We start from the raw sequence: 22,249 nt of genomic DNA on the forward strand, positions 1-22,249 counted from the left end.
AGAGAGAGAACTATAGGTCAATTTCTCTGATGAACATAGATGCAAAAATTCTCAACAAAATGTTAGAGAACTGAATTCAGCAATATGTTTTTTTAAAATTTTTTTCAATGTTTATTTTTGAGAGACAGAAGACAGAGCACGAGAGGGGGAGGGGCAGAGAGAGAGGGAGATACAGAATCTGAAGCAGGCTCCAGGCTCCCAGCTGTCAGCACAGAGCTGGATGCGATGCGGGGCTCCAGCTCACAAAGGGTGAGATCATGACCTGAGCCTAACTCGGACACTTAACCGACTGAGCCACCCAGGTGCCCCAACAATATGTTTTCAAAAATCATTCATCATGATCAAGTGGAATTCATTCCAGGAATGCAAATGTAGTTCAACATTTGCAAATCAATCAATGTGCTATATCAACAAGAGAAAGGATTAAAAAAAAATGGGGCACGTGCATGGCTCAGTCATTAAGCTTCCAACTCTTGGTTTTGACTCAGGTCATGATCTCACAATTCCTGAGATTGAGCCCCACATCGGGCTGCATGCTGACAGCACAGAGCTTGCTTGGGATTCTCTCTCTGCCCCTCCCCTGCTCTCTCTCTCTCTCTCTCTCTCAAAATAAATAAATAAACTTAAAAAAAAAAACTGAAAAGCAAAAAAAACCCATACAATCATTTCAATAGATGCAGAAAAACCATTCAACAAAGTACAACATCCATTCGTGATAAAAACTCTAACAATGTAGGTTAGAGGGACCATACCTCAACATAATAAAGGCCTTCTATGAAAACTCCACAGCTAACATCATACTCAATGATGAAAAACTGAGAGCTTTTCCCCTAAGATCAGGAACAATAAGAAATGTCCACTCTCACCACTTTTATTCAACATAGTACTGGAATTCTAGCCACAGCAATCAGACAAGAAGAAGGAATAAAAGGCATCCAAATCAGTAAAGAAGAAGTAAAACTTTTACTATTTGTAGATGATGTGATACTATACATAGAAAACTCTAAAGACTCCATCAAAAAACTACTAGAACCGAAAAATAAGTTCAGTAAAGTCACAGGATACAAAATTAATGTACAGAAATCTATTGTATTTCTTTACAGTAATAATGAAGTAGCAGGAAGAGAAATTAAGGAAATAGCCCCATTTGCAATTGCACCAAAAAAAAATAAAATACTTAGGAATAAATTTGACCTCGGAGGTAAAAGACCTGTATTCTGAAAATTATAAAACATTGATGAATGAAACTGAAGGTGGCAGAAACAAATGGAAAAATATTCCATGATCATGAACTGGGAGCACAAATACGGTTAGGATGTCCATATTACCCAAAGCAATCTACACGTCTAATGCAATCTCTATTAAAATAACAACTAGAACAAGTAATACTAAAATTTGTATGAAACCACAAAAGGCCTCAAGTACCCAAACAATCTTGGGAAAGAACAAAGTTGGGTTGTTGTTCGTACTATGAACAACACACTACAATAAATGTCCCTGTATATGCCTCTTTTTGCACATACAAGACTATTTTTCTTGGATGCATATCTAAGAGTGGATATACTGGGTTGAAAGGAACAAAGAGGCAAAACAAAACAAAACAAAACAAAACCCCACAAGGTTTAATGGTTAAGTTAGATTTTTTTCTTTTTAAAAAACGTATTAAACTTGGTAAAAGTGTAAATTGTGTTAACTTTTGAAAAACAATTTAGGAATATCCTAAAGGGCCTAAGAATGTATCAAATGTTTTGACTCAGTACATGTTCCATCTAGGAGTAATCAGAGATCTGTGCAAAGATATATCTGTGCAAAGATGTTCATAGCTGTTCTATTTGTAATTTTAATTAATATTCTGATATTGAGAAAATTAGCATCTATAAAACAATATAGACTCTTAAAATATTGAAAATCTTTTGCTGGGACTGGTTAAATAGATGCTACTTGAAGCCCTCCCTGCAAGAACTGCCTGCCTTCTAAGTCCTGCTCTAGAACATCCTTCCATTTAAACACTAAACTTAAGTTCACGCGTGGTACAGTCTGGGGTCTCCAGAACCCAGCTGTGGTCTGATGGGCTGGTCATTCTGATTGGTTGATCCATACCTGCTGGCTTTTACATGTTTTCTATGTGTTTTGAATATAATCCCTTGAAATAATGTGAACATTCAACAGTAGGACTTGATTAAGAGAATGAGAATACTAGAAGGCCATGCAGCTTGGTGGTCTGGAAGATATTGATAATGAGGGAGTCTATGCATATGTGGGGCAAGGGGCATTTGATAAATCTCTGCCCCTTCCACTCAAGTTTGCTCTGAACCTAGAAACTGCTCTAAAATACAAAGTTTATTTAAAAATATGATGGTCTGAAGATATGTGATATCATGACAAAATATTTAGAATGTACTGAGGCACTTGGGTGGCTCAGTCAGTTGACTGTCTGACTTCAGCTCAGGTCATGATCTCATAGTTTGTGAGTTCAAGTCCCACGTCGGGCTCTGTGCTGACAGCTCAGAGCCTGGAGCCTGCTTTGGATTCTGTGTCTCTCTCTGTCTGCCCCTTCCCCTCTTGTGTTCTCTCTCTCTCACTCTCAAAAATGAACATTAAAAAAATATTTAGAATGTATTGCCAAGTGAGGGGAAAGGTAGTTTATAAAACATTATACCCAATATAATCCCTTTGGAAACATATTTATTCATACTGATTCATATAGAAAGGCTAAAAGAAAACAATAAAAGTGTCAGTGATGATTAAATTTGGATGGTGGGATCATACTTGATTTTTGTTATTTGTTTTGTTACTTATCTGCAGTTTTCAATACTTTTTCACAATGGGCCTGACAGCTTCCGTAATTAGGAAAAAAACAGTGTTGTTTAAAAAGTAAACTAAAACTAAAATGACTTAGCTAGGAAAAGGCAATCTTTCTTCTTGATTCATGCAACACTTGCCATGCTTGCTTGGATACAGTTCCCTGGGGAAAGAGCCAAAGAGTAAGCCAAGAAGGTTTGACAGAAGTTCAGCGAAAACATCTGTAGGGAAGGAGGCTGGGGGCGGAAGGAAGGAGAGGCCAAGAAATCAGTCAGCATCCACTCTCCTCTCATTCTTTCTACCTCCTTTTGTTCAGATAGTTTATTCTGGTGAGGCCACAGGCAGTTTTGAAATTCTGCAAGGTGGGGAGCTGCCAGGGGCACCCTTGCCATTCTTTTATGTTTGAGCATACGTGACTGTTTTCCAGGGAATACATGCAAGGGGATGTTTCATTCTCTAGCTGGGCTTTAGTCCAAGATATAGATTTACAGAGCTGTGTACATAGCCACTGAAATAACACTTATATTTCCCAGCATGGGATGGGGTGGCAGCTTTTATCTCAGCAGGCTCTGTTAGAAGTGCCTTTTTGCAATGATAAACCTTCAAACAATAAATGGAAGACCCAAACCATGCTGAAGAATCTCGACCACATCTGAAAGCCTGTCATGGAACACTTTCCTGTCCAACCAGCTCCTGGAAGAGATACCCTCAGGCCAGGGATCTCCTATTGTGTCATAGATGTGCTCAGCTCCAGTCTGGTTGAAAACTTGGGGCCAATATCCTTTAACATTGGGATGGAAGCTTAAAATATTCGTGGAGATTCCAGAAAGAATGGGCCGTAGACTCTCATGTTCTGAGATTGCTGACACCAGGCAGAAATCCAGACTCATAGACTTTATCGGACATGTTTTATAACCATGGGCCTAGGAAAGAAACTTCAGTTCCTAGAGTACATGATTCCTTATATGATATGGTATCAGAAATGTGCCTTCCTTATCTTCATTTCCTCTAATATCTACTCAGCACTCTGCAACCCTTCTATTAAAGTTTCATTCTATATGATCAAGGAACAAATAGATTTTACAAAATGATTGTCATCTCTGGAACAGGTATTATATTAGCTATGACTGCCTAAATGTGACTGCATTTATTGCATCTAACTCGTGCTAGCTGACAAGTGTTCCCTGCAGAGAGTGACAGTTACCAGGTGACTCTCTGTAGAGAGGAAAAAGCTCCAGTTAAGGACTTTGCTTCAGGAAAGCAGGCCCAGTAGTGTTTCAGAAGAGAAGACCAAGAACGAAGATACTTAGGGGAGAGGTGGCCGGGGACCAAGAATATATAGTCTGTCTTCATTATTGACAATTTCTATATTTGTGAATTGACTTACTAAAATTTGTTTGTAAACCCCCAAATCAATACTCTTGGTGTTTTTGTGGTCATTAGTGGATTTTCACAGAACAGTGAAAACTTTGAGTCACCTGACATATTCAAAGCTGAGGATGGACAGGGTGGTACCCTGCCTTCTTGTTTTAAGTCTCATGCTATAAACGAGTGTTCTTTTTGTGGACTTGAGTGGACTTTATTTTGTCATTTTTTGCATTTTTGTGCTTTTTACTGGTGATCTCATGGTTTAAAATGGCCCTCAAGTGTAGTGCTAAAGTGTGGTCTGGTGTTCCTTTGCACAAGGAGGCTGTAATGTGCTTTACAGAGAAAAAACATGGAAGTTTCATTCAAGCATGAGTTATAGTGCCTTTGGCTGGTGGTTCAATATTAATGAATGAACAAAATACATTAAATATGGTATCTTTAAATAGAAACACATAACACAAAACACATAACACAGAAAACAAAGTTATGTATTGAGTGGTTGATGAAAATGTTGTGACCCGAGGCTCACAGGAACCTAACCCTATTATTCCCCTAGGAAAACCGTTCAGTAACTGTGAATTTGCAGTGTTCTCAAAGACTTTATAGAACATAACTACCACAAATAATGGGAATCAAATGTGATCTTAAATACTGGAAGAAGAAGAAAGAGCAGATGGTAAATAGCTATCTTTAGTAATAAATGACATGTATTTGTATCTTCCAATTATTCACATGAGAAGAGATTATTGAGAGCCTCAATTTGGCAATTCATAAAGCTTATAAAAATCTAGAATTCCTTGGAAAATACCAGTGTCTCACAACAGTTCTAAAATTTCTCTTTTAATTCCCACAAGGAATCATTCAGGACAGCACTTCTTTCTCTGTGAAGATAATCTCTTTCACTGATACACCACTGGGGTACTCACTCTCTAAAGCCAGCATAACAAAAACACCAAGAAACCTCTACCTAGAAAGATTTAGCCCATTTAACCTTAATATTTGCTTATAATTTTCATTATTTTATTTTATAAAGCAGTCTAATTTGCCTGAAATGCCATTTTTAAACAACTACAGAAATCATCCTTCACCAATAAACATTATTTCTGATATCTCCTCAGGAACTAAGGAATTCTCTGTTCCAGTCTTAGATAAAGATTCGGTGCTGTTCTCTCTGTGATGGCTCTGGATAAGAGCCTGAGTATGCTAATTTATAAGCATGGATAAATATGGATTCCCAAGGGGTTGGGGGTGATGTGGGGAGTATAGATTAAGGTGAATTGACACACATATCCATCAGGCAATTTCTGTTGAACTACCAGTGCTAGACTGTGTAGTGTTAGATTCTAACAAACTTATTTAGGTAAGAAGTATCAGCTAATTGACAACATCCATTCATGATGAGTATACAAGCACTTCAGTGAAAACTGGGCTTCGGAGGAAACAGAAGTCAGGTCCAGTGGTGCTAGTCAGACAAGCCAGCCCAGTCTGCAGGAGAAGGGATGTCGGGTGGAGTGGGTCAGCCCACACTGAAGATATAGAGTACTTCTCATACTCGAGGAAGTGATAAGGCCTGAATCAGGACTAGAGAGAGGTTCATGAGCCTAAGTGACCCTCGGGACAGCACCTGCTGAGGCTGCCAGGGGGAATTGACCTCCACAGACTTCTCTGCTAAAAGGAACAGAACTGAACCTTGGATGAACACTATGTTCCTGCACGAGGTCCACAGAAATCATTCCTCACTGCCTTTGATAAGATTGCCTCAAGAGACTGTTTTAGTTGGTCTATAGGGGCTAGGAGCCAAAACTGGCAGATAAAGGGAAAGACAGAGGTGAGAGAGAGAAGTGGGCAGCAAAGCATGAAGCCAGATGTGCTGGTCTGAAAAATCCTGTAGAAGTGGCTTACCTGGAGATGTGAGATCCAGGTAGTCAGACATGTAAGCCAACTGCATCATTCCTTTCTTTTAGTTTAGGGAAAAGACTGATTTTTAAGAGCCTGTGGTTCTACTATAGGGTAATAGAGGTACTTAGCCAGAGAAATGGAGTTTACAATGTGCACAGAAGAGAGTGAGACAGATTTGTGTTACTAGTGGATTACTTGATGGATTTATATCAGGGATTTTAACTCCCCTCCTTCCCCTGCCTTTGAGGTACCACATGAGAACAAAGTCTGCATAAATCCTCTCTAGAGTTATGCTTAACTCGATCAAGGCACAATACATTTTAAATCAAATTTCTTCTATGCAGAAAAAGTTTCCAGAAAGGCGGAGCAGGGAGAGGAGCCTCATTATTCCCTTCTGTCATTCTTTTAATCCAGTCTTGACAAGAAGTTTCCTGTTGAATAAGTCAGGGTTCTTCAGAACAACAGAAGCCATAGGATATATATACATTATCCTACGTAAACTGAATTACACCACTGGCTTCCTTGGGTCTCCAGCTTGTAGATTGCAGACATGGGTCTTCTCATCCTCCATAATCACATGAGCCAATTCCTCATAATAAATCTTCGGATGTGAAGATCCTAGATCTGCCGTCTGCTGGAGACCCAGAAAATCCTGTCTGAGTGCAAAAACACGAGCACCAGAAGGAACTAATGGTGTAAATCCAAGTCCATGGGTAGAAGATGAGATGAAATGTCTAGCTCAAACAGTGATGCAGAAAAAAGGGGCAAGTTCCTCCTTCCTCCGTTTTTTGTTCTTTTCAGGTCTTCAGTGGATTGGTTCATGCCCACATGCATTGGAGAGGGCAATCTATTGAGTCCATGAATCCAAATCCTAATTTTGTCCAGAAATGCTTCATAGAGACACTCAGAAATGTTTAGCTAAGGGCACCCCATAGCTAGCCAAGATGACACCTAAAATTAACCATTACACTGTATTATTTACAATTAATTTCAATAATTTACTTTTTGCAGAGAAGCTTTTCCAGTTAAGAAAGCTTGTCAAGTTGTTTCTACCCATTAATTTTTCAAAAGTATGCAGCGGATGATGGATTACTTTGTCCCTCACACACATAAAGATAACTAAAGCATAAAAAATGTTTGTGTATCCAAATGGTGTTTATGCAAAGACCAGAGCAAAATATTTGGTTCGTATATAGTAGTTGAAAGAAACCTCTTTCAGACATTTGTGGTACATGTAGTCACTCTAGCTTTTATATTCTGCTCTTGTGGAAGTGGAGGGTGATCTATAACAAAAACCATCCTCAGGTTAGCCAGTCTAGCATAACACTTCAGGAGAATGTGACTTCAGGTCAAGAAATAGTTTTCTGACCCAAATAAAACCCGTAGAATAGCCAAGATCTGGGGTGACTTTATGGCCAACATATTGTCAAATCTCCAGTCAACAGAAAGGTCCCCCTGCTTGCCTTCCCTTTCTCCTCTTTCAAACTCCCTCTGTTCTTTTAACCCTTTGATTCTGGTGTTGATAATTTCACTCCTCTGCCCTTGTTAGTTCAACTATTAGAAGAAGCTTGGATGGGGCGCCTGGGTGGCGCAGTCGGTTAAGCGTCCGACTTCAGCCAGGTCACGATCTCACGGTCCGTGAGTTCGAGCCCCGCGTCAGGCTCTGGGCTGATGGCTCAGAGCCTGGAGCCTGTTTCCGATTCTGTGTCTCCCTCTCTCTCTGCCCCTCCCCCATTCATGCTCTATCTCTCTCTGTCCCAAAAAAATAAATAAACGTAGAAGAAGCTTGGGAGCCAGGAGCTGAGGGGATTGGAGTCATGTGGTTGGTTGGAGAATGAGGACGGAGGATGTGAGAGTGGCCTCAGGGTGAATCATCAAAAAGACTATAACACTTGGGGCACCTGGGTGGCTCAGTGGTTAAATGCTTGACTCTTAGTTTCAGCTCAGGTCATGATCTCACGGTTCATGGCTTCTAGCCCTACATAGGGCTCCATGCTGATGGTGCAGAGCCTGCAGGCAGAGCCTCTCTGTCTCTCCCCTGCTTGCTCTCTCTCTCTCTCTTAAAATAAATTTTAAAAAAGACTATAAGACTTTTCTCAGTGAAAATTTTAGTATATCGAAAGCAGATTATTCTGCTAAAGGTCATTTGTTTGCTGCCCCACCTCTAATCACATTATAAAAAGTTTCTTTATTTACTTTTCTTTAGGATATTGGGGGATAGAGATGGGGAGACAGGGCTAAACAATTAATCCCAGGGTCCCATAGCCTGGCTGGGATCCCTTGTGTAGGTCCTTAATGACCAGCATGTCTGGTGGCCCAAATTTGAGTTTTGTCTTCCTGACACAAAGCAGAGAAAAACATTGATTCCAGGTCAATTCTCACTTTTATTGATTTGTTTTTGCTTTTTTGCAGTGGGGGGAAAAAACAGGAAGAAAAATGGCATTACATTCAAGTACAGCCAGTTTTTCCATGCCAACATTTAGGATTCTACTAAACTCAGTAAAGTCTAGCCACTTCAGAGAACTAAGGGAGAAAAGCACTCCTACATCTTGTGCAATTCTGATGTGGCAGGCATTGTTTCTGGGTTTACATCCACTATATTGTTAATCCTGACAAAACTTTGTGGGACAGTCGGTGTTACTCTCATTTAACCAGGGGCTAACAAGTTCTGAGAGGTGAGTTACTTGTCCAAATTCTATACCTAGTGAGCGGCAAAGCAGGAATTTAAGTCCTAATCTCTTTAAACTCGAAAGCTGATATATTCTCTACTTGTTTACAAAAGCATTTAATCAGCAACTATTTTTGAGCATCTGTTATGTGCCAGGTCTTGTGCTAGTGTAGAGAATACAAAGATAAATAAACATCCAGTCCTGCCCCCACAGAGTTCAAGGGCCAGTGGAAGGTGGTGCACACAGGTGCAGTGTGTTAGGCACTAGTGAAGGCTACTGTGCAAGCGCAGAGAGAGGCACCTGCCTGAGTCATTGGGGATCAGAAACATCAGTCCAGAGAAAATATGACTAGAGGAGCTTAAAAAACAGGGCTTCTCAAATTTTAAGGTAAATATGAATCACTCTGGGATCTTGTTAAAATGTAGGTTCTGATTCAGTAGGTCTGGAGTGAGGCCCGTGGTTCTGCGTTTCTAACAAGTGCCCAGGAGAGGCGGATGCTGCTGGTCCATGGATGACACTTCTTAATTGCAAAGCCCTAAAGAGAAAGTAAAGATTAATTAGCCAGGTGCAGAGGTGTGGTGGTGAGAACTTCCCCAGAACATGCAAAGACCCAGGGAGAAAAAGAACAAGATCAACTTAGGGAACTGTTATCAGTCCAAGTAAACCTGGATTGTAGAGCATGAAATGGTGAGCTAGCACGACATGGGACTAGAGGCAACAGCAAACAAGCTAGCTGGAAGCACATTATGCAGGCTCTGTGAGACTTGGTGAGGAGCTATGTCTAATCCTGAGGGCAAGTGAGATGCCATTCAAAGTTTTCAGCTGATGAGTTCCTTTTTCAGATTTGGGCTTTCCAAAAAGCATACTGGCTGTAGTCTGGAAAATGCATTAGAACAGTGTTCTCAATCAATCCTGTTGCTTGTTAGAATCACCTGAGAGCTTTGAAAAATACCAATGCTCAGTCCCCACATCAGGTAATTAAAGAGGATCTCTAAGGCAGAGCTTTTCAAAGTGTGGTCCTTGGTATCACCTGGGACCTTGTTAGAAATGCAAATTCCCCAGCTCTGTCCCACATTTACTGAATCAGGAACTATGAGGATGGGCACAGCAGTTTGGGTTTTAACAAGCCCTCCTAGGTGACTCTGATGGATCACCTTTGAGTGGTAATGTTTGAGATCAGTTAGATTAGAGGGAGGAAAAGTAGGAAAAGGGATAGAGGCTACCATTAGGAAGCAGAGAGGTGATGGTGTGGTTTTAGCTCCACATCAGATTTTATTTACCTTGTTGAGCAAAGGAGTATACCATCTTAATGGGATCCAAGTAGTGTCTCAAAGCAGGCAGGTGAGCATGCTGGTTAGCCATAGGGTAGTTTCTGGATGAAAGTTGGTAAGTGACATTGGGTCAGGGATAGGCTAATTTATAAACTAGGTAAGCTCTGCCTTGTGAGCTGAATTGGGTCCCCCTAAATTCATACGTTGGAGCCCTAAGCCTCATTGCGATGGTATTTGGAGGGAGGGCCTTTAGGAGGTAATTAGGTTCAGATGAGGTCATGAAGGTGGGGCCTTGTGATGAAATTAGCGCCCTTATAAGAAGAGTCACCAGAGGGCTTGCAAGATTTCTTTTCTCACTACATGTGAGAACTTGGGGAGAAGGCAGACTTCTATAAGTCAGAAGAGAGCTCTCACCAGAAACCAAAAATGCCAGCACCTTCATCTCAGACTTTCCAACCTCTAGGATGGTGAGTAAATAAGTTCCTATTGTTTAAGCTACCTGGTCTATGGTATTTTGTTATGGAAGCCTTTGCAAGACACTTTTGGAATAGCAGGCAGTCTTATTGTGACACATGGGTCCCTGCGGAGTTATGTTAAAATACTTATCTTGGAACTTGTGTGTGTGAACTAGTTTTTTTTTTTTAATATGTGAAATTTATTGTCAAATTGGTTTCCATACAACACCCAGTGCTCATCCCAGTGCCCTCTTCAATGCCCATCACGTACCCTCCCCTCCCTCCCTCCCTCCCACCCAACAACCCTCAGTTTGTTCTCAGTTTTTGAGAGTCTCTTATGCTTTGGCTCTCTCCCACTCTAACCTTTTTTTTTTTCCTTCCCCTCCCCCATGGGTTTCTGTTAAGTTTCTCAGGATGCTAAGTGAAATAAGCCATACAAAGACAGATACCATATGTTTTCACTCTTATGTGGATCCTGAGGAACTAGTTTTAATTATAATAAATTGAGCCTAGATAGCTTGTGTCACAACTTATCAGTTTTGCAATTATGGCTTTTGATTTTTTTTTTTTTTTTTTTTGGTATCCTAAACCAATGCATAATTGGAATTGAAAACCTATAATAACATTGCCAGATAAAATGTAGGATGCCCAGTTACATTTGAATTTCATATTAACAGGAAATAATTTTTTAGTAACAGTATGTCAAAAATAGTGTATGGATTATAATTACTCTACAAAATTATTCATTGTTTGTCTGAAATTAAAATTTTATTAGATGTCCTGTATTTTTATTTACTAAATAGGAAATTCCGAACTCTCACAAATTTATACACATCAAGGAATATTTATCAAATGAATGATGTGGTTGATTGGATGTATAGAATAAGGGGAGTGATGAATCAGTGATGTCTGGCTTGGACACTGGGTAAATCTTGATACTCTGCAGGAAAGTAGGGACACTGGAGGGAGAGCTGATTGGGGAGGAAGGGCAAAATGATGAATCACATTTTGGAAATGTAGAGACTAAGGTCTCTCTGGAATATATAGGTATATTTTGATTATTAGGTTGTTGAACATAAAGTTCTGGATATAAGTTTTTTTTTTTAACGTTTATTTATTTTGGGGGGGGGGGACAGAGAGAGACAGAGCATGAACGGGGGAGGGGCAGAGAGAGAGGGAGACACAGAATCGGAAACAGGCTCCAGGCTCTGAGCCATCAGCCCAGAGCCTGACGCGGGGCTCGAACTCACTGACCGCGAAATCGTGACCTGGCTAAAGTCGGACGCTTAACCGACTGCGCCACCCAGGCACCCCAAGTTCTGGATATAAGGAGAAAGATCAGGATTGGGACGCCTGGGTGGCTCAGTCAGTTAAGCTGCGGACTTCGTCTCAGGTCATGATCTTGCAGTTTGTGAGTTCTAGTTCCGCATCCAGCCCTGTACTGATAGCTCAGAGCCTGGAGCCTGCTACGGATTCTCTCTCTCTCTCTCTCTCTCTCTCTCTCTCTCTCTCTCTCTCTCTGTCCCTCCCCAGCTTGCTCTCTCTCTCTTTCTCTCTCTCTCTCTCTCTCAAAAATAAATAAACGTTAAAAAAAAAAGAAAGAAAGATCAGGATGGAATCACGGGTTTAAGAATCATTCGCAATTAAGTGGTAGGGAAGCTCTAGGAGTGGATGAGATCCCAGAAAATAGGTAGAAGAGAAGGAGATGTTGAAGATAGGATATAGGCAGAAGTACCTGAGGTGTTGGGAGAACAGATGTAGGACCCAGGAGAAGGACTATGTTCAAGGACAGGAGTCCCCTTCCGTTCTGACAGGAAGGAGGGTGGAAGGGATGGCTATGCATGCAGGAGAGCTGGTAGGTTTGATGGAAGGAAATGGTGTCGTGGCAAGAGCCCCGCGTAGATTCTCTTGCCTATGGAACACTTTTTTCTCCCTTTTGTGACCTGTTCATTCTGGTTGTACTCATTGTATTGAGTAATGTAAAATGATGGAATAAGAGTTTAAAGTGTTTTTATGAAAACTAAGCTTTGGAAAAAAATCTTAAAATGGTGAATTGCACTTTTTTTAAAAGTTTATTTAGTTTAGAGAGAGACTGAGACAACAGAAGGGGACAGGCAGAGAGAGCATCCCAAGCAGTCTCCGAGCCCATTAGCACAGAGCCCGATGCAAGACTCAAACTCATTAAGCCATGAAATCATGACCTGAGCTGAAACCAAGAGTTGGACATGCAACTGACTGAGCCACCCAGGCACCTTGCACTTTTTATTGTTAAAGTAGGTGTGGGTAACAAAACTGTAAACATGTGGATTTAAAAAGCCTAGTAGGATTTTGCACTCCTATCGCTTCACCTGCATAAATTCAAATTGGACAACACAAATGATAAATTGTTGGTGTGATTTCTGCAGAACTCCAATTAATGGACCCCCTCAAAAATGCTGTGGTCCTAACTCCGAGCACTAAGAAGTGGAGGCATACTTTTTAGGTTAAAATAAAATGTAAATTACACATGTTATCATTGCTCAACTGATTCAGTGTTTGGTTTGTTTTTGTTTTTAGTATGTTCACATTTATTTTATTTCTAGTTTAGTTGATTGACAAAATTTCGTATATTTAAGGTGTATAGTGTTTTGATATATGTATACATTTTGAAGTGATTATCATAACCAGGCTAAATAAAAGATCAATCATCTGCATTGTTACCGTTGTGTGTGTGTGTGTGTGTGTGCGTGTGATGAGAACTTGAGATCTACTATCTCAGCAAATTTCAAGCATACAGTACATTATGAACTATAATTACCAAATTGTACATTGGTTCTCCAGAACTTACTCTTAACGGGCAGTTTATACCTTTTGAAGAACATCTCCCTTTTACCCCCACCGCTCAGCCCCTAGTAATGACCATTCTACTCTGTTATTATGGGTTTCACTTTTTAAAAAAATTTAAATCCAAGTTAGTTAACATATAGCATAATAATGATTTCAGGAATAGAATTTAGTGATTCATCACTCACATGTAACACCCAGTGCTCATCCCAATGAGCGCCCTCCTTAATGTCTACCACCCATTTAGCCCATCTCCCCACCTAACACCCCTCCATCAACCCTCAGTGTGTTCTCTCTATTGAAAAATCTTTTCTGGTTTGCCTGCCTCTCTGTTTCTATCATATTATTGCTTCCCATCCCCTATGTTCATCTGGCTTGTTTCTTAAATTTCACATGAGTGAAATCATATGATATTTGTCTTTCTCTGGCTGACTTATTTCACCTAGCATAATACACTCTAGTTCCATCCACGTTATTGCAAGTGGCAAGATTTCATTCTTTTTGATCGCTGAGTAAAATTCCATTGTATCTATATACCACATCTTCTTTATCCATTCACCAGTTGATGAACATTTGGGCTCTTTCCATAATTTGGCTATTGTTGAAAGCACTGCTATAAACATTGGGGTACATATGCCCCTTCAAATCAGCATTTTTGTATCCTTTGGGTAAATACCTAGTAGTGCAGTTGCTGGGTCATAGGGTAGTTCTATTTTTAATTTTTTGAGGAAACTCCATACTGTTTTCCAGAGTGACTGCACCAGTTTGCATTCCCACCAGCAGTGCAAAAGGGTTCCCCTTTCTCCATGTCCTCGATATCATCTATTGTTTACTGAGTTGTTCATGTTAGCCATTTGACAGGTGTGAGATGGTATCTCATTGTGGTTTTCTGTTTCCCTAATGATGAGTGATGTTGAGCATCTTTTCATGTGTCTTTTTGCCATCTGGAGGTCTCTTTTGGAAAAGCATCTATTTATGTCTTCTGCCCATTTCTTCACTGGATTACTTGTTTTTTGGGTGTTCAGTTTAATAAGTTGTTTATAGATTTTGGATACTAACCCTTTATGTGATAGGTCATTGCACATATCTTCTCCCATTTTGTCAGTTGCCCGTCAGTTTTGTTGATTGTTTCCTTCACTGTGCAAAATCTATTAATCTTGATGAAGTCCCAATAGTTCATTTTTGCTTGTTTCCCTTGCCTCCGGAGACCTGTCTAGTAAGACATTGCTCCAGCCAAGGTCAAAGAGGTTGCTGTTTTCTCCTGTAGGACTTTGATGGTTTCCTGTCTCACATTGAGGTCTTTCATCCATTTTGAATTTATTTTTATGTATGGTATAAGAAAGTGGTCCAAGTTCGTTCTTCTGTATGTGACCATCCAGTTTTCCCAACACCAATGTTGAAGAGACTCTCTTCCATTGGATATTTTTCCTGCTTTGTCGAACATTGGTTGGCCATACATTTGTGGGTCCATTTCTGGGTTCTCAATTCTGTTCCATTGATCTATGTGTCTGTTTTTGTGCAGACAATATGTCTTGATGATTACAGCTTTGTAATACAGCTTAAAGTCCAGAATTGTGATGCCTCCAGCTTTGGTTTTCTTTTTCAACATTACTTTGGCTGTTTGGGGTCTTTTATGATTCCAAACAAATTTTAGAATTGTCTGTTCCAGTGCTGTGAAGAACTGGTGGTTTTTGTTTGTTTGTTTTTTGTTTTTGTTTTTTTTTAAATTTTTTTTTCAACGTTTATTTATTTTTGGGACAGAGAGAGACAGAGCATGAACGGGGGAGGGGCAGAGAGAGAGGGAGACACAGAATCAGAAACAGGCTCCAGGCTCTGAGCCATCAGCCCAGATCCTGACGCGGGGCTCGAACTCACAGACCGCGAGATCGTGACCTGGCTGAAGTCGGACGCTTAACCGACTGCGCCACCCAGGCGCCCCTGTTTTTTGTTTTTTATAGGAATTGCATTTAATGTGTAGAGTGCTTTGGGTAGTATCAACATTTTAACAATACTTGTTTTTCCAATCCATGAGCATGAAATGTTTTTCTATTTCTTTGTGTCCTCTTCAATTTCTTGCATAAGCATTTCATAGTTTTCAGTGCACAGATCTTTTGCCTCTTGGGTTAGGTTTCTTCCTATGTATCTTATGGGTTTTTTGTGCAATTGCAGATGGGATAGATTCCTTGATTTCTCCTTCTGCTACTTCATTATTGGTGTATAGAAATGCAACAAATTTCTGTACATTGATTTTATGTCCTACAAATTCGATGAATTCGTGTATCAGTTCTAGCAGTTTTTTTGTGGAGTTTTCTTTGGAGGGGTTTTCTACATAGAGTATCATGGTCTGTGAAGAGTGAAAGTTTGACTTCTTCCTTGCCAATTTGGAGGGCTTTTATTTCTTTTGTTGTCTATTGCTGAGGCAGGACTTCCAGTACTATGTTGAACAACAATGGTAACAGTGGACATCCTGATCCTGTTCCTGACCTTAGGGGGAAAGCTTAGTTTTTCCCCTGTTGAGATGATATTTGTGAGTCATTCATATATGACCTTTATCATGTTAAGGTATTTTCCTTCTAGCCATACTTTCTTGAGGATTTTTATCAAAAAAGGATGCTGTATTATGTCAAATGCTTTTTCTGCATCTATTGACAGAATCATGTGGTTCTTATCCTTTTGTTAATGTGGTGTGTCATGTTGATTGATTTGTGGATATTGAACCAGCCCTGAAGTGCAGTAATAAACCCCACTTGACCATGGTGAATATTTCTTTTAATGTATTGTTGGATTTCATTTACTAGTATCTTCTTGAGAATTCTTGCATCCATATTCATCGGGGGAATTTGTCTATAATTCTCCTTTTTAGTGGGGTCTTTGTCTGGTTTTGAAATTAGGGTAATGCTGGCTTCATAGAATGAGCTTGGAAATTTTCCTTCAAATTCTATGTTTTGAAATGGTTAGAGAAGAATAGGTATTAACTCTTCCTTAAATGACTGGTAGAATTCCCCTGGCAAGCTATCTGGCACAGGACTCTTGTTTGTTGGGAGATTTTTTTACTTACTGAATCTCTTTACTGGTTATGGGTCTGCTCAAATTTTGTATTTCTTCCTGTTTCAGTTTTGGTAGTTTATATATTTCTAGGAATTTATCCATTTCTTCCAGATTGCCCAATTTGTTGGCATATAATTCCTCATAATATTCTCTTATAATTGTATTTCTGCAGTGTTGGTTGTGATCACTCCTCTTTCTTTTGTGATTTTATTTATTTGGGTCCTCTCCTTTGTCTTGTTGATAAGTCTGGCTAGAAGTTTGTCAACTTTTGTAATCCTTTCAAAGAACCAGCTCCATTTTGTTGATCTGTTCTACTTTTTTCAAATTTCAATATCATCGATTTCTGCTCTAATCTTTATTATTTCCTATTTCCCTTCTGTTTTTGCTCTTTATTTGCTGTTGTTTTTCCAGCTTTTTTAGGTATAAGGGTAGGTTGTGTATTTAAGATCTTTCTTCCTTCTTTTGGAGGGCCTGGATTGTTATATACTTCCCTCTTATGACTGTCTTTGCTGTCTTTTCTTTTTTTAATTTACTTCCAAGTTAGCTAGCATATAGTGCAACAGTGATTTCAGGAGTAGATTCCTTAATGCCCATTACCCATTTAGCCCATCTCCTCTCCAACAACCCCTCCAGTAACCCTCTGTTTGTTCTCCGTATTGAAGAATCTTATGTTTTTGTCCATCTCCTGTTTTTATATTATTTTTGCTTCCCTTCCCTGTGTTCATCTCTTCTGTGTCTTAAAGTCCTCATATGAGTGAAGTCATATGATATTTCTTTCTCTAATTTCACTTAGCATAATACCCTCTAGTTCCGTCCATGTAGTTGCAAATGGCAAGATTTCATTGTTTTTGACTACCAAGTAATACTCCATTTTGTGTGTGTGTGTGTGTGTGTGTGTGTGTGTGTGTGTGTGTGTGTGTATGTATACACACATACCACATCTCCTTTATCCATTCACTCATCGATGGCCATTTGGGCTCTTTCCATTCTTTGGCTGTTGTCGATAGTGCTGCTATAAACATAGGGGTGCATGTGTCCCTTTGAAGCAACATACCTGTATCCCTTGAATAAATACCTAGTAGTGCAATTGCTGGGTCATAGGGTAGTTCTATTTTTAACTTTTTGAGGAACCTCCATACTGTGGAGTGACTGCACCAGTTTCCATTCCCCCCAGCAATGCAAAAGAGATGCTCTTTCTCTGCATCCTTGCCTCCACATCTGTTGTTGCCTGAGTTGTTCATGTTAGCCATTCTGACAGGTGTGAGGTGATATCTCATTGTGGGTTTGACTTGTATTTTCCTGATGATGAGTGATGTTGAGCATTTTTTCATGTGTCAGTTGGCCATCTGGATGTCTTCTTTGGAGAAGTGTCTATTCATGTCTTTTGCCCATTTCTTCACTGTATTATTTGTTTTTTGGGTGTTGAGTTTGGTAAGTTCTTTATAGATTTTGGATACTAACCCTTTATCTGATATGTCGTTTGCAAATATCTTCTCTCATTCCATTGGTTGCCTTTTAGTTTTTCTGATTGTTTCCTTCACTGTGCAGAAGCTTTTTATTTTGATGAGGTCCCAATAGTTCATTTTTGTTTTTGTTTTCCTTGCCTCCAGAGACATGTTGAGTAAGAAGTTGCTGTGGTCAAGGTGAAAGAGGTTTTTTCCTGCTTTCTCCTCTAGAATTTTGATGGTTTTCTGTCTTACATTGAGGTCTTTCATCCATTTTGAGTTTATTTTTGTGTATGGTGTAAGAAAGTGGTCCAGGTTCATTCTTCTGCATGTTGCTGTCCAGTTTTCCCAGCACCACTTGCTGAAGAGACCGTCCCTATTCCATTGGCTATTTTTTCCTGCTTTGTTGAACATTGGTTGGCCATACATTTGTGGGTCCATTTCTGGGTTCTCAATTCTGTTCCATTGATCCATGTGTCTGTTTTTGTGAAGACAATATGTCTTGATGATTACAGCTTTGTAATATAGTTTGAAGTCTGCCATGTATTTTTTAATTTCCTTTTTAATTTCTTGGTTAACCCATTTCATCTTTAATAGGATGTTCTTTAACCTCCATGTATTGCGGTCTTTCCAAACTTTTTCTTTTGGTTGATTTCAAGTTCCATACCGTTGTGGTCTGAAAATATGCATGGTATCATCTCAATCTTTTTGTATTTGTTGAGAGCTGATTTGTGACCCAGTATGTGATCTACTCTGCAGAATGTTCCTGTGCACTTGAGAAGAATGTGTATTCTGCTGCTTTATAATGAAATGTTCTGAATATATCTGTTAAGTCTATCTGGTCCAGTATGTCATTCAAAGCCATTGTTTTCTTGTTGATTTTCTGCTTAGAGTATCTGTCCGTTGCTGTGAGTGGGGTGTTAAAGTCCCCTACTATTGTATCATTATCAATGAGTTTCTTTATGTTTGTTATTAATTGGTTTATATGTTTGGGTACTCCCAAGTTGGCATAAATATTTATAATTGTTAGATTTTCTTGGTGGACAGACCAGTTAATGAAGATATCTTCTTCATCTCTATTTACAGTCTTTGTTTTAAAATCTGGTTTGTTGTAGGTATGGCTACTCTGGTTTTCTTTTGACATCCATTAGCATGATAGTTCTCCAAAGGGATTGTTTTCTTAATTTTTTTCTCTACTACTTTATTATTGGCATATAGAAATGCAACAGAATTATGTATATTGATTTTGTATCATGGAATTTTACTAAATTAGTTAATCATTTCTAGAATTGTTTTATTGGAGTCTTTCAGGTTTTCTATACATAGTATCATGTCATCTACAAACAATGAAAGTTTTACCTCTTCCTTACCAATTTGGGTGCCTCTCTTTCCTTCTCTTCTCTGATTTCTGTGGCCAGTACTATGTCAAATCAAATAAAATGGTGAGAGTGGACATCCTTGTCTTGTTTCTGACCTTAGAGAGAAAGTTGAGTTTTTCCACATTAAAGATGATATTAGCTGTGGACTAAAAAGCAACCGACAGAATGGGAGAAGATATTTGCAAATGACCTATCAGATAAAGGGTTAGTATTCAAAATCTACAAAGAACCTATCAAACTCAACACCCAAACAACAAATAATCCAGTGAAGAAATGGGCAGAAGACGTAAATAGATGCTTTTCCAAAAGAGACCTCCAGATGGCAAAAAGACACATGAAAAGATGCTCAACATCACTTATCATTGGGGGAACACCAATCAAAACCACAATGAGATACCACCTCATACCTGTCAGAATGGCTAACATGAAAAACTCAGGCAACAACAGATGTGGAGGCAAGGATGCAGAGAAAGAGGATCTCTTTTGCATTGTTGGTAGCAATGCAAGCTGGTGCAGCCACTCTGGAAAACAGTATGGAGTTTCCTCAAAAAATTAAAAATAGAACTACCCTATGACCCAGCAATTGCACTACTAGGTATTTACCCAAAGGATACAAAAATGCTGATTTGAATGGGCACATGTACCCCAACATTTCAGCACTATCAACAAATTATGGAAAGAGCCCAAATGTTCATCAACTGAGGAATGGATAAAGAAGGTGTGCTGTGTGTGTGTGTGTGTGTGTGTGTGTGTGTGTGTAGAATATCTCTATATTATAGATATATATAGATATAGATATTATAGACATATATGTGTGTATGTATATATTCTATACACACAATGAAATATTACTCAGCAATCAAAAAGAATGAAATCTTGCAATTTGCAGCAATGTGTATGGAACCAAAGTGTATTATGGTAATGAAATAAGTCAGAGAAAGATAAATTTCTGTTTTCTATATCTTTTGTGAGAGTCTCCTTAAGATGCTCCATTTCTTCTCCAGTCCAGTGAATATCTTTATGAACATTACTTTAAATCCTCTACGAGGCATATTACCTACCTACATTTTGTTTCATTCTTTTTTTTTTTTAATTTTTTTTTAACATTTATTTATTTTTGAGACAGAGAGAGACAGAGCATGAACGGGCGAGGGGCAGAGAGAGGGAGACACAGAATCTGAAACAGGCTCCAGGCTCTGAGCTGTCAGCACAGAGCTCGACGCGGGGCTCGAACTCACGGACCGTGAGATCATGACCTGAGCCGAAGTTGGCCGCTTAACCGACTGAGCCACCCAGGCGCCCCTGTTTCATTCTCTTGCTGTGATTTTTGTCCTCTTCTTTCATTTGAGACACAATCCTCTGTCTCTTTATTTTGCCTAACTCTGTGTCTGTTTCTGTGTGTTAGGAAAGTCAGCTGTGTCTCCTGTTATTGAAAGTAGTGGCTTTATGAAGAAGTCTGGTAGTGCCGTGCCATGCATTGTGCCCAGTTTACCAAAATCTGGCCCTTCAGGGGTGTCTCCTATGTGTCTTATGTGTGCCCTACTATTGTGGCTGAACCATATTTGCCTTATGGTCAGTTGTCTACAATGGCTCTGTTTGCCTGTTGCAGGCAGGGTTTGATCCCTGTGTTTTTAGTGGGCCAGTCTGAGGCCCCCGTGAGCTTGAGTTGAGTCAGACCAGGTGTTTGCTAGAGATGCAGCAGCACCAAACTGCAGGGCATTTTCCCTGTGTTGTCCCTTGAGAATCTTTTATTGATGGGCAGGGCCTGCTGACACTTGATGTTTGCCCCCAGCTCACTGCTGGAGTCACAGTGAGACTGGTGTGTGTGGTTATCTTTCCCTGTCCCTGGGTCAGGAGTCACTTTGGAGTGGTACTGGCTCCTAATGGGGCTGCTTGAATGCTGTTAGGCTTGTGGTACCACTTTGGATGGATTCCTGCCAAGTGTGTATTGGAAGGGGCAGATCTGCAGGAGAACATAGGGGTGAGGCTCACAGTGCCAGCGAGGTCCCCGATGGTCTGATGCAAGAAGGGAATTATAGCCACCTGGGAGAACTCCTGCCCAGGCTAGGATGGATGGGATGAGTCCACAGAAAGGCGTGGAGGCAGGGCATGCTGTCAGCAAGTTAGGTGAAGAGTGTTTGTGATGCACTGGTTCCTGCAGGTATCTGTGTATCTAATCTGGGGAGTGAGGAGGGAATGGTGCTGGCTGGCTTTTGGAGAAGTCTCCTAATATCCCTGGCCCTCCAGCATACTTCTGAGATTAGTAAACAAATCTTTTTCCCATATCCCTCAGGCATTTTTTTTTAAATTGCTGTTTTTATGCTGTATCTCAGCAGGGCTCTTTATTGTGCTGGCCCTTTGAGGGTGGGACTCTGTTTCCTATGGCTCCCCCTGCTTCCCAGAGCTAGTCCCACTGATTTTTCAAGTTGTCAGTCTCTCTTGTCTTCAAAGCCAAATATTATGGAGATTGGTCTTCCCAGTGTGAGTCCCCATACCTAAGGGTCTGGGGTGGGGTGTCCTCTCTTCTCTTTTCCATGCTTTCTTGGTGTCCCTCCCTCCGGGGGACAGTCTCATGTGTTTCTTTGGTTTCCTATTGTGTCCCTACAGTCTTAACCATTTTCAATGTGGCCTCTTCTCTACTCTTAGCTGTGGAGAGTCTGTTCTGCCAATCTTTGGGTCATTTTCTGAATTCGTGACAGTGATGTGGGTGTTTTCTAGGTGTATCCATGGGAGGAGGTGATCAGCCTACTCTGTTATCTTCTGTGTTTATTTCAAAGTGTACTTTGTCTGATAGAACTATTGCTACTCCACCTTTCTGATGTTTTGTTTGTGTCTTTGCTTCCATTGGCACCATCCATTCCAAGGCATTTCCATCCTTTCACTTTGAATCTGTTTGTCTTTAAGTCTGAAGGGAGTCAGTCTCTTTGAGCAGCGTATAGATGGGTTTTGTTTTTTATACATTCAGTCAGCCTATGTCTTTTGATTGGAGCATTTTGTACACTTATTAAAGTGATTATTTAAAGATATTTTTAATGTTTATTATTTTGAGAGAGACAGAGACAGAGAGAGAGAGAGACAGAGAGAGAGAGA

General features: G+C 40.0%; 1 long non-coding RNA gene across 1 annotated transcript in view; it reads left to right on the forward strand.

The window, feature by feature from the left end:
* The first annotated feature begins 10,382 nt into the window (after positions 1-10,382).
* Positions 10,383-22,249, forward strand: part of LOC121038788 (uncharacterized) — a 109,059-nt gene continuing 97,192 nt past the window's right edge. The window contains exon 1 of the long non-coding RNA XR_005794502.1: positions 10,383-10,476. This is a non-coding gene — a long non-coding RNA (uncharacterized LOC121038788). The remainder of the gene's footprint in view (positions 10,477-22,249) is intronic.

Source organism: Herpailurus yagouaroundi, unplaced genomic scaffold (assembly GCF_014898765.1).
Source record: "Herpailurus yagouaroundi ecotype Mexico unplaced genomic scaffold, PumYag 166, whole genome shotgun sequence".
Taxonomy (NCBI): Eukaryota; Metazoa; Chordata; class Mammalia; order Carnivora; family Felidae; genus Herpailurus; species Herpailurus yagouaroundi.